The following is a 12,382-nucleotide window of genomic DNA, read 5'->3' as shown; positions in this document are numbered from 1 at the left end:
ACTCTGCCTTTTAGTTATTTTATGACCTTAGTACAGGGGTTTTTAACAAGTTAAAGGTCTCCATTGCTAGTTTAAAGTCTCTTAAAGTGCAGCTTGGTGTTCGTTTGTCATTCTCTGGGGCATGGCTGCCCTGTGATTGACAAGTTAATATAAAGTGGCCACCTATGGAAGCGATTAGTGATCAAAATTGTTAAAGATTCAACCCGCCACCCATCGTACTGCGTGTTCTGCCCGCTCGCCTCATAGACTGTAAATATTACGTTCGCCTGCCTGGGAGCTGGAGTCTGACGTCACTTTTCTGCGCCGTCCACTTTGCCATTTCGTTTTCGAGTTGGTTTGAATTATGATCACTTTTTAGCACGGCAAGTTTGAAAACGAAAAGCCAAAGACCTTCTCGTTTTCATTTGAATTATGTCATACAATATGCATACATAGAGAGCAAAAGTATAATGCAAACTGGATGACTGGATAAATATAGGTCAAATAATGCACCTATATTCTGAAAATTAAAAAGTGTTTCTGTTACTGTATTTTCATTTTAAAATTAGCTTTTTCATTTGAATTATGATACAAATTTAGCGGGGCATTTTTTTAAAATGATAAAGCAAATGTCATTTTCTTCCTCATTTTAATTTAGTCAAAGACTGTGCATTTTTGAAGTTGAAAACTAAAATTCAAATTAGATAAATTAATCATTTTATTTTTGAGTCAAATAATACACTCATATTCTGAAAATTAAAAAGCATTTCTGTTAATGCATTTGAATTTTCAAATTAGCTTTATCATTTGAATTTTGATCACTAATTGCTTCCATAGCCACCAACCAGGAGAAAGAGATTATAATGTGCAACGCAATGTGTAATCAACCCTGTCATCAAAATGAGTCACTCCTGATTCCAAAAAAAGAAAAACAAGATGGCAAATGTCAAACTAAAGTCTTCAAACGAGAGAATGACAAACCAATAAGACATCATGGTGAGTACGTCAGTCAGTGGTTCTCATTTAATACAGAAGAGCTCACCACATGGCTATTTTTTCTCCAAACATTTTGCAACACATCTTTTTCGACTACAGCACGGATTCAGAAGAATAACTCACAGTTTTCAATGACTGAGGATTCAGGGACAGGATCTCATTGGTTGAATTGGTCTCACACCAAATATACTGTACATCAAACTCAATATGATGTAGTTAACTTTATTTACTATTATCTCTTAAAGGCTTACGTATCATGTTCTCTTCAGATACACCTTCTTCATCCCTCAGCCCCCCTCTCCTCCTGTCTCCCTACTCTCACACCCCCCCATCCTGTATCACTAGCAGGGATATGTAGGGCAGAGTCAGCGGCAAACAAGTGCCAATAGACATCTGAAAAGAAGATTCTGTGATCAATTTCAAGTGACCAAATGCATCTCAAAATTGATTTGGTTGTTATATGTTTGTCTTTATAGGCTGCTGGCTCTTGCCATGACACTCTGTTATTAGGAACCTAGACGCAGCTTCCCTGAGTGGATGGGTCTGCCTCTCTTCACCCACATGGTGGCAGGGCTAACGGTTGGAGAGGGACGGGTGAACTCGGGGTGAAACGTAAACAAGCTGATGGAAGAGCAGACTCATCCGTGTGAACACAGACCCAAGAACAACAAATCCAGAGGGAGTTTTAATTCACTCACATTACACCACAATATATTCACATAGAGTATATTTGATTTGTGCTCTATTAAAAGTCAGGTACTATACCTTTAAGGCATGAAAAAAAAGCAGGTATTAAATAAAGGCACAGATGAATTCATGTAAAGAGAGCAGAATTTGTCTCAATGAATTAATGAAGAAAAACACAAGTGAAAAAGGGTGATGTGAAATGAAGCACAACTCACCTTTAGAACCTGTTCCAGGTTCTCCACTTTGCCTTGGAGCTGGCTCCTCTGCTGCTGGGCCACGTCTCTCTCCTGGCTCACTACAGCAAACGTCTGTCTCAGCTGGTCATAGTCTGATTGCACCTAAATGAGCAGAACGAGTCCAGATGCAAAGGAGGGAAGGACAAGAAAACAACAAGAGCAAAAGGAGGTTAAGAGGATTATAAACATCATGGATGTAACGGCTGAACAAAAAAAAAAGTAACAGACAAACAAAACAAAGTGAGGAAAACACACTTTAATTCCTCTGTTTTACTTGAAGAAGCTCTAAAGACAAAACAAGCATGCAATTTTGATGAGGTTTGTTCTTGCGGCAGACCTACTTTTTACTTTATGAATAGAGGATTTTTTTTTTTTTTTTTGACTTTAGGGTTGATTTGGAGTTCACAGTCTGAGGAGAAATTAATCAGCACATTTCCATTTAGCCTTGATGAGACAGAGCTGCTGACTGGAGCGTTCTGACTCTCCCTTCTTCATCAGTCAGAGGCCTCGAGCTAAGCTGGTTTCCCTCTAAAAGGTGGCCTCACAGGATCGGGCAGAATCGTCCCTCAGCCGTACACCAGTCATCTCGTTAATTAACGGGAAGTGATGAGCGCACGAAAAAAGATAAGCTAGCTACTGCAAAGTGAACAGTGCTGTGGCAGAGGAACATTAGTTCATTCATATTGAGGAATTTATGACCGCAGCTGGAGTCTATCGCACTTGTGCCATGTGAGCTTGAATCACATTAGAATCATCATTACTTTTATAAAGTCCACTAAAATAATAATAATAGATTTAAAGCTGAGGTACTAACCTTGATACTCCAAATGTCTTTAATGTGATGAACTGTATTACGTAAGTATAAAAGCAGAATAACCTGCAATATAAGCCCCACGTAAAAAAAACTTTCTAACAATATTTATGAGCCTATTGCAAATTCATTTTGATACTATTTAACTCTCTTTGACTCCTCTTAACAGTCTTCAGAGAAAGTATCATTTATTTACTTGTTATTAATTTTCTTGTTTCCCTTCTTTCCCCCCCTCAGGTTCTTTCTCTCGTTTTCCCTCTTTTTCTCTCTCTCTCTGTATAGACTGCTATACTGTACATGCTCCCTGTGCCCTTACAAGCCGGTCACATTTTCTCCACACTGTACAACCTGGCAGGATCAGGTTTTGCCCCCACACTTTTGCCCCCCCCCACTCTCTTTTCAATCCCCGTGCCCACCTTGTCACGGCACAGATGGCATCTTTTTGTGTTACACTGCTGGAGCAAAAAAAAAAAAAAGAAGCTCCGAGCAGAGTCCCTGGACATGTGTCAAATCTGCCCCCTCTGCGAGAGTAACTATTAGCGCCAGAGAAGCTAATCGCCTACCATCGCAGACTGTCTCCATCAGGGTGCATGTGTGTGTGCGAGTGTGTGCGTGCATGTGTGTGTGTGCATGTGTGAAGTGGGAGACTAAGGCTGACTGTGCCAATAAAGACACATTAACAGGAAACGCACAAAGTAACGAGTTGTGTGTGGATGAAAAACAAAACATAAGTCCCACATGTAACATACATTGTGTTTGAAGGAGCAATATAAAGAATGAAAGGCTGCAGGTGTATTGATGTTTAGAGATAAATCCACCAAACGCGTGATGTAACAGCCGTTTATAAGACACTGGGCATGAACTATGTAGCCCCTTTATCACCAGTAGTGCAAAATACAATAGACTGGTCCATTGCTCACGGTCTGGTTGACCATCCTTCTGTGTGTCCTTGCAATGCATGCTGGTACGCTGCATGTCAGAGTGCCCTACCTGGTCATACTTGGATGCCTTCAGGTGATGGTTGATCAGCTCAAGGTTCAGACGGTTTTTCTCCTGCAGGGCAGCATGGAGCTTTGCCTTCTGGAGAGGAGACGGAGAAGACATTTTTTTTTTTTTTTTTTTAGAGTTTTAGTCGGTTTCTTACGTCGTCATACGTCATCTTCCTCTTTTCCAAAGACGTGTCTGTCTCCCCGCATGAGACACAGCGTAACTCCATCTTAAAACTATTGCATAAGAGACCGATGAAAGACTCAGGTTAGCGCTCGATCCCTCCCTCCCTCCCTCCTCCTCCTCCTCCTCCTCCTGTGTGCGTGTGTGTTCGTGGCTAAGCCTTTCTCTAAGATGCTGTCTGGAGGACCAAACCCACAGCTGCATACAGTCACCCTCCATTTGGTTTGTGGCATTAAGAAAAGAGGATGGGTTGGAAAAGAGAGGGGGACAGGAAGGACGGTGATAAGAAGAAAGAGGTATGGAGGGTTAGAGGAAGGGAACTGGGATGGGGGCGGCATAGATTATGAAGGGGGGGGGGAAGGTATATGCGGAAAAGAAAAAGCTGATAAGATGAAAGGACGAAATAAGGAAGTTGAATGCTGAAGAAAGAAAATGAGCGCATAATGTCAGCTCAAGATTAAGTTGCAGAAGCACGTAAAAGGGATTGAAAAGAGGTGTGCACGATCCCTCTGTTCTCTCTCCACAACCTGGATTCACATTCAGAAGTTGTCATGCTGCTGGTGCTGCAGGTACTCAAGCATTACATAATTACGCCAGACTCAAACTAGGCCAATGCTCTCTTCCTATCACAGCTCTGAGCATTCAAGAGTGATCTCACTGCGACTGGTCATATCCTGGCACATAATACCACTCCGCGCTCGTGTGCTGAGCTCATGCCCGCTGATTGCCATTCCTCAGCATCCCAGACTATAATATGTGGATGAGTAATTAATAATAGCAGTCGCGCTTTTTTTTTTTTTTTTCCCTCTCTCTCCTCATCTTTGTCTTCAAACAAACGGCAACAGGAGTTGATCACAGCTTTTGTTTTCATGGCACGTCTGGCAGGATAAGATGTTCCTTTGAAGTGCAGCAGGGTTTTTTTTCGTTTAAACATGTCTTACTGATCTAAAAATATTGCCCTGAAATAAAAAAAAAAAAAAAAAAAAAAAAAAAATGTAGATTCATCGTCTCCGAGAGGATTTTTTTTTGTTGTTGAGATGCCTTGCCTTCCTCACATGTGTGCAGACGCATTGGAGCTCAGAAAAGACAGCTGTCCGTTGTTGCTTTATTCCGCAGACACTTCTCGAGCTGCGAGCATTGTAAATTGTAAAAGGGGACTTCAGTGTATCGGTGGCAGTTTGTGCGCAAGAAACGATCGGGTAGCTCAGAGGTTTGTGATCAAATTTATCAGAACAAATCAAGGAAACCAATAAACCTCAGAAAAGAGAGAGAGAGAAAGAGAGAGAGAGAAAGACAGAGTGAAGGGCCGGTCAGGTTCATCCGTCTCTTTGTGTGTGCAGGCAGAGAGACGGCCAGGGCTGTCGCAGGAAGACACAATCAAAGCGAGACACAGATCGAGAACAGACAAGGACAGGAAGACGTAGAGGCTGGTGAGTGAGTTCACTTGCTGCTCTTATTGTGTAACGCTGTCGCCGCATCACATCACTGCAGACTACAGAGCCAGAACCACACCTAGCTACAGTTAGCAGCCAGAAATGATCTCTCGCACGCTGTCTGGTAATTACGGAGACACCGGCTCGTCGAGAGGTGTCAGCTGGAGCCTCTCTCCCTGCGCTGGACACCCCGGGACACGGCCTTGTTGTTGACGCAATAAGGAAATGCAGCAGGGAAGGGACGTAAAGGTTAACAGAAAAGAGGGATTGTGTTCACATTTTTTTTTTTACAGTGGTGGAGGAAGTCAGGTCTGGAGGAGAGTAAGTTTTTTTTTTTTTTTTTAAGTTTCTGTTGAGGCTGAAGGAGCACGATGGAGAATAAATATAAAAGAAACAGAAAATAAATGACCTTTTTTTAAAGGCTTCTTTTTTTATGGGCCTCAGGAATGATGTCTGCTTCTCTGCTTCCTCCCACTTCCAGTGAATCACACATTCACAGCTCTGCTTAACACTCCGTAACATTGTGTAAACAGTGCTGCAAAGCCAGGGGACACACACACACACACACACACACACACACACACACACACAAACACACACACACACACAGTCCTATGCCAATTCTATCTTCAATATGTTCAAATAAACATGGAAATCTGCTTCAAATATATACAAAGGATATGTTAACTAGGTGTTCTCTTAAAGGAAAAAGAGCTCAACATTGGATTAACAGTACTCCGAGGACATCTGTGCAGATCCCTGTTGGAGTGTAAGTGTGTGTTTGTGTGTGTCCATGGGTGAATCTGTGCATGGTTGTGAAACAGGAGATCCATATGTGCGTGCAGAAAGAGTGGACAGGCTTGGAGAAGAAACCTCAACACTTCTAATGACTAATTCAGTTTGACAACTTCTTTCTTCCTTTCCCTTCTGTATTTTCTATCCATCTATCGCTGTCTCCCACACACACACACACGCCCTTCCATCACCACCCGCATCATCACTCTCTCTCCAAAGCCCACTAATTTAGCTGCTGTTCCCGAAATCTGCTCGGCTCACTGTGGCCAGTCTCTCACTGGGCTTTACAGTCCCAGAATGAATTGTGCATTCGTGAGCGGCTCCAGTGTCTACACTAGTATTACTTCGTGTCATTTGTCTGTACGAGATATCGATAACCCCCGAGAAAGTACAGTTTCCTGGGGTGGTTACATTGCGCGCCACACATACAGAAGCTGTAGTCCTCATCGCAGCGGCAATGGGTTCTGACCTCTGACCCTTTGCTGCATGTCATCCCCCACCGTCTCTCTTCAGCTGTCCTATCCGATAAAGGCAAAAATGGTCAAATAAAATATATATATTTTTTAACGAAAGTAGTTTAATGAAATGATAATAAACATGTCTACAACTTGAGATAGCCTTAAAGGCATCTTTTGATTTTTTTACATGTTTTTTTGTGTGTAATGGCTGGAATTTACATAACATTGATGCCACTGACATATCACTCTTCACAAAAAATAAAGGTTAGGGTTTTTTTTTTAGTGTTGCATTCACACTGGAAGCAGGCGGAGACACTTCTCCCTGTTAGTCTGTTGTAGCGTGGCTCTAAAATGCTGTGTCTGTGAGGGGGGGGGGATAAAAACACTTCACACAGACAATTTAGAGGTCCTGGTAAGAGAACTTTCCAATTGTCCATACTCAGATAAACTAACCATAGACTATCACTCCATAGAGATATGGGAGTGCAATCAATCTTTTCCAACAAGTATCACAGAGCAAGCAAATATGATGATTGCCCAAAATGTTAAATGACTTCTCAGACATAAGACATTGATGCACCATGAAGCTACCTTTCAAATACGTTGATGTCTTATAATCAAATTCTCTCTAAAGTGTTGTGGTGCCCTGTCTGTCCCGCAGACACATTTTAAGACTCGTGGTGATCGTGTGTTCGAGGCTATAGCACAAATCTTTTGGAATTCCCTGCCTATGTTGTTACGTTCTTCTTGGCATCTCCCTTTTCATAGCAGGATTTTAGAATGCTGGTCAATGAACTACTCGTTTGTTCCTGTTTTTATGTATATGTATTTTATGTATTGTATTAAAAAGTACTTACTTTACATTGCTTGTTTGCTCTTTATGCCGTACCTTCCTAACATGTTTTCACAACAGTAAACACTCCTTCTTTTAGCTTCTTCAAGAGAGTTTCATTCGGATAAGAAAACCTAAAAAAAACCCAGTTCATTTGGTAAAATGTATCAGGAGCTTATGATCAGCCCATAGATAAAGGAAAGATAAGCACTGGGCCAGATGCTGGTAAAGCAGGAAGATAACAGAGGTTATATTCTCTCACATATTCATTCAATGTTCCTCATTTAACTTAGCCACTCCCTCTCTACCACTTCCACCATGTCCCTGCTCTGGTGATCAGCGTTAACTCTTTAAGCAATAAACCAACCCGACTCAATCACTCATTGTGCCGCGGTCAAATTTTCAAATCTGTTCTCTGGAACCTTGCTTTCACATTTAACCCGTCCGAACAGGCTGTTTATGTTTTTCCCACAGATTAGACAAGGAGACAAGAAATGCTACAATGTGGGTCTGAATAAGCAGTCAGAGAGGTGTGTCAAAGTGTTGGTAAGAACTAGGCTGAGCGCGTGCTGTCAGATAAACAAGGCATCTTCACTTTTAGTTTCAAACGAACTAAAAACAAAAGTGTTACCATGCCGGGGATGATGTTGGAAGAGAAGAGGCTGAACTCTAGCATAAATAACACGATTATGACGTATCAGAGCTAGGCAGCGCTTCTGGTTATTGTACTATCATGTGTCACTGCCTCGGCGAGCCTGAGTAAAGCTGCTGCGTCATCTCCTCTGACAGATGAACTCTTCTGATTGATCCTGTCCAAATCAGACCAGGAAGTTACGCTGATTAGGGCCAACAAGACATCAGTGTTAAAAAATTTTTTTATTTTTTTTTCAAAGTATTTCCCACTTGGTTACAGTACCCTTATGATGGCGAGCTTAGCAGAGAGAGTATTTAATTTGAAGTACTCACTGGGTGAACTGACAATTATTCATACAGATCCTAATTGGGTTGGGTATGAATGGTAACAATCTTGAAAATAATTCCCTCTCTTCATTACAGAGCACATCCAGCTTTGTACAATCAATGCAAATGTACTTCTTCTCTCTGCATGTCTGCATTTGGCAGTGAGGGTTTTCAAATCCTGGACATGCTCTATTTCACAGTGATACAGGTTTCAAATGTATTTAAGAAACTGGGATGATGTGGAATTGTGGATGCGCCATTTCAGAATAAAAACAGCCGTTAATAGAAATTAATTGGAACGTTCGAATCTTGCCAACAGAAAATTGCATTGGCAGGATTTTGGAAGCGGCTTACTGTGGCGCTAGAAGTAGTGAGGATCATACATACAAGTAACACCAACTCCTGCAAGGTGCTATTTGAGTAAGAATGAGCGAGTATCTGTGGCGGTTGAAACCCGGAGAAGCTATAATTGATGGAGGATGAAAAGCACGGGTGCAGAGATCTCTACGACGCTGACTCTAAATGGGAATTCTCGGAGGTAGAGGATTGCTACTGGGGATTGTCATTAATCAGACGTCATGGTGGAAACACTTTGTTCCACTTGGAGAAGACACTAACGACATGTGCTGACTTCAGTGGGAGCACCGGTAAAGTACGAGACACGTAGCATGTGTTCATTTAGTTGAAGAATTGAACAGGGCTTTTTCATGTAGTAGTATATAAAGAATCAGCAGCTTTCAATCATACTATGTCATCTCTTTTATAGTATAAAACTAAAGTTTGTAATAGAGAACATATTAGCAATAATTACCTTGTGCGATAGATCTTCTATTCTAAAACCTAATCTGCTTCCTGTTTATCTTTGAAGGTTATATAAAGTACATCTTGTTGTTGTTTTCTCCTCAAACAGAGACTTCACAGTTCTTAATGAGGTTATTTCAATCTTAGACTGCAGCCCTGATTTTATAAACACATCAATCCCTCGACTGATAATCTGCTCATTGGTTGAACAGGACATCTATCAATATATGTGTGCATGAAAGCAACGGTCTGTTTGTCTGGCCAAGCTGTCTGTTCAGCACTGTGTAATGTCTGGAGCATTCAGGACCACGGACAGCTCTTTAGCTGCAGACAAACGCTGTTAGAACTGGAGCGCAGAGGAAGCATCCTGCCTTCTACCTCATATGATTTTAAAGAAAAAAGAAAACAGCACTGGTGGTTTGGCATGCTGGGTCACATTTCAAATATCCATGTTTGACTCATAGAGCAACTCACTTTTTGTGTGTGTGTGTGTGTGTGTGTTTGTTGCCACCATCAATCTATTTATTTGTTTGCACAAAAGACATGCAACAGTTCAACGCATCAAAGACAACTTTCACAAGGACAGAGAGGAAGAAAGACTTGTGCTGGTGAGGTAAGAAACTCTACGTGGGCTTCAAATAAACATCATCTGTTTTCATATTGAATAGTTTTCAAACTTGCTGTCGTAAGAGAAAAGGAAAAAAACTTTTTCTTTTTTTTTTTGACCGCTTTTGTTCCCACTGGAGCAATCTTTTAGAGAGCGGATCCATGTTTTGTTCCTAACACGCACAATCAAGACGTTGCACACACTCCAATGATTAGTTACATGACACAAAGCCATGCAAGATACTCTGTTGATCAAGATTTGACGAAGCTTTTCTCACTTGAGCTGAATAGTACAAAGCACCGGAGGAGACACAAAGAGGGACTTCCAGCTCGCAGAAATGGATGTAAAATATTGACAAAATCAGCTCTGCAAACGTGTCATGAGGAAGATTACACCGCAATATCAAACGGTTATAAACATTTGGGCTGAAACTACAGGCTTTAACAAACAAAAAAAAACATGTGAGCTGTCTCATTGAGAATATAAAAAAACATATACTACTTGTAACATCTTTATGTGGTTTTAGCTTGGGAGTATATTTTCACAGTGATGAACCCAAACTACCCTGAAATGAAAAGAAACCACAGACTGACTGAAGGGGACACACAATCTGGCCATGTCTAAAAGATGGCGGGCAGAATTATGAGTATGAAATTGCTGTTAATGGACTAAATCAAACAAGAACGATGGAATAAAACCACTTCACAATATAACGCATGTGACAGAGGACACACTTTCAAGGTTGATGTTAACTTAAGTGCAGCTGTACGTTGGCACTGTACGTCCCCCACTTAAGGAAGTGCTTATGAAAATGAGGGACATTTTTGCAGATTTATTATGGAGCAGTAGTGAGGTCTTCACTGCAGCATAGACTATGATATGTAACACAGACTGGGTCCTCTGAAAGGCCTTATAAAGGTGTTTGCCTTGTCACAACTGAAGGTACGGCTTCTGTCGTTCACAATCTTCAACCAAACATCGCTTCTGTGGCCAACCGTTGAAGGTCTCAGGAGGTTTTGGGATACATTTAAGCAAAGCTGCAAACACTGTGACTTACATCACGTGCAGAACACCTGAAGAACTCACAGTGCATTCTTATGAAGGAATTTACTGTTTTTATGTGTGCCAATGTTTGTTTTTTTTAACTCCATCTTTCAGACTGTAGACTGCAATCTTTTTGTTAAGGTTTACTTTTTGGCTTTTTATTCCTCTATTAGATAGACAGTGGACAGAGTTGGAAATCAGGGAGAGAGACAGACAGAGAGAGAGAGAGATAGAGAGAGAGAGAGAGAGAGAGTGGGGGATGACATGAAAAGGAGCCTCGGGCCAGACATGATCCCGGGCCGTCCGCTTGTAGGACCAAAAGGCCTCCGTACATGAGGACGTGCAAACCGACCACCAGGCCACCAGCGGCCCCGCAACCTTTTCCCTTTCTATGTGCTTATTATGAAGAGCAGTTCAGTGTGACTCTTACCAAAATGTCATCAATAGATTATTCATCAACCTGCACTCAAAATATTCCCCTCCTATGTGTCAACACATTATCAGCTGACATTCATCTGACCTATGCCACCTATGTGTCTCTACAGGTGCCTCATTCATAAGTCATACATGTGTTGCGAATCTATTTTTGTTGAGCGTGTGTGTGTGTGTGTGCGTGTGTGTGTGTGTGTGTGTGTGTGTGTGTGTGTGTGTGTGTGTGTGTGTATGTGTGTGTGTGTGTGTGTGTGTGGGCGTGCGTTTGTTTCTGTGTGTCACAGTCACTACACCCGCAAGGCCATTTCAAATACGTATAAACTGTGGACGCAGATGGCAGTGGGTTACACTGATATAGCGGAACATGAGCTGGAGTTTGTGTGTCTGTGTATCTCTGTGCGCATGCAACCATGAATGAGTTGCATAACTAGCATCTCTAGGCATACATTAGCCTTAAGCTCTTGCACACTCACAGCGTTCCAATCCGTCGGATTTAGAAAATTCCTAATGTGTCAAGGAATTCAATCCCATAATAAACACAGATAAGAAGTCTATCGAGTTAAAAGCATACGGTTTCATGATCAATAATGTCCTAATAAATGAAGGGAAACCCTGTTGTTTCTGTAAATGTAAAAAAAAAAATTGAATGTTCAAGTAGAATACGTGGCTGCAGATTTAAAAATGTGGATGACCAAACATTTGAAAGAAAACTCAGCTACACAGTCACAGAATGTTGACCCTGCAGTGGTTCAACGTGGAGGCCAAAATTTCATGCACAAACAAAATCTACTAACAGAGAAGAGACAGTCTACAGGAGAACTTGAGTAAAAGCACTTACACACAATTTGAAGTGTTAATGATCTGAAATATGAGCAAAAATAAAACGCCTTCAGAGATGTATACTGGAATTTTTTGCTACATGGAAGAGCAAAGTAAACTTATTTACAGCAACGTTTTTTTGGGTTCCTGGCTCCTTTACATCCTGTTATGTGTTTAAGTGTGTGTATTACTGTGTGTGTGTGTGTGTGTGTGTGTGTGTGTGCACGTGAACTCCACTGCCAGCCCCTCGCTTAGCAGGAGACATTTCCAGAGTTTATGGGGAAGACGGGGGAGGGGGGGGGGGAGACTGGGGGGGTGGCAT

The 12,382-nt window shown here is 41.6% G+C and overlaps 1 protein-coding gene across 7 annotated transcripts in view; it reads right to left on the bottom strand.

Moving 5' to 3' along the window:
* The window catches only part of rimbp2a (RIMS binding protein 2a), a 52,566-nt gene that overhangs the window by 31,027 nt on the left and 9,157 nt on the right, over positions 1 to 12,382 (bottom strand). For all 7 annotated transcript variants that reach the window (XM_061062105.1, XM_061062106.1, XM_061062107.1 and 4 more), the window contains exons 2-3: positions 3,700 to 3,789; positions 1,878 to 2,000 (exon numbers count right to left, since the gene is read on the bottom strand). The gene's annotated coding sequence lies outside the window, so the exon portion shown is untranslated. The remainder of the gene's footprint in view (positions 1 to 1,877; positions 2,001 to 3,699; positions 3,790 to 12,382) is intronic.

This window comes from Labrus mixtus, chromosome 17 (genome assembly GCF_963584025.1).
Source record: "Labrus mixtus chromosome 17, fLabMix1.1, whole genome shotgun sequence".
Lineage (NCBI taxonomy): Eukaryota > Metazoa > Chordata > Actinopteri > Labriformes > Labridae > Labrus > Labrus mixtus.
This window is presented reverse-complemented; position numbering and strand designations above follow the sequence as displayed.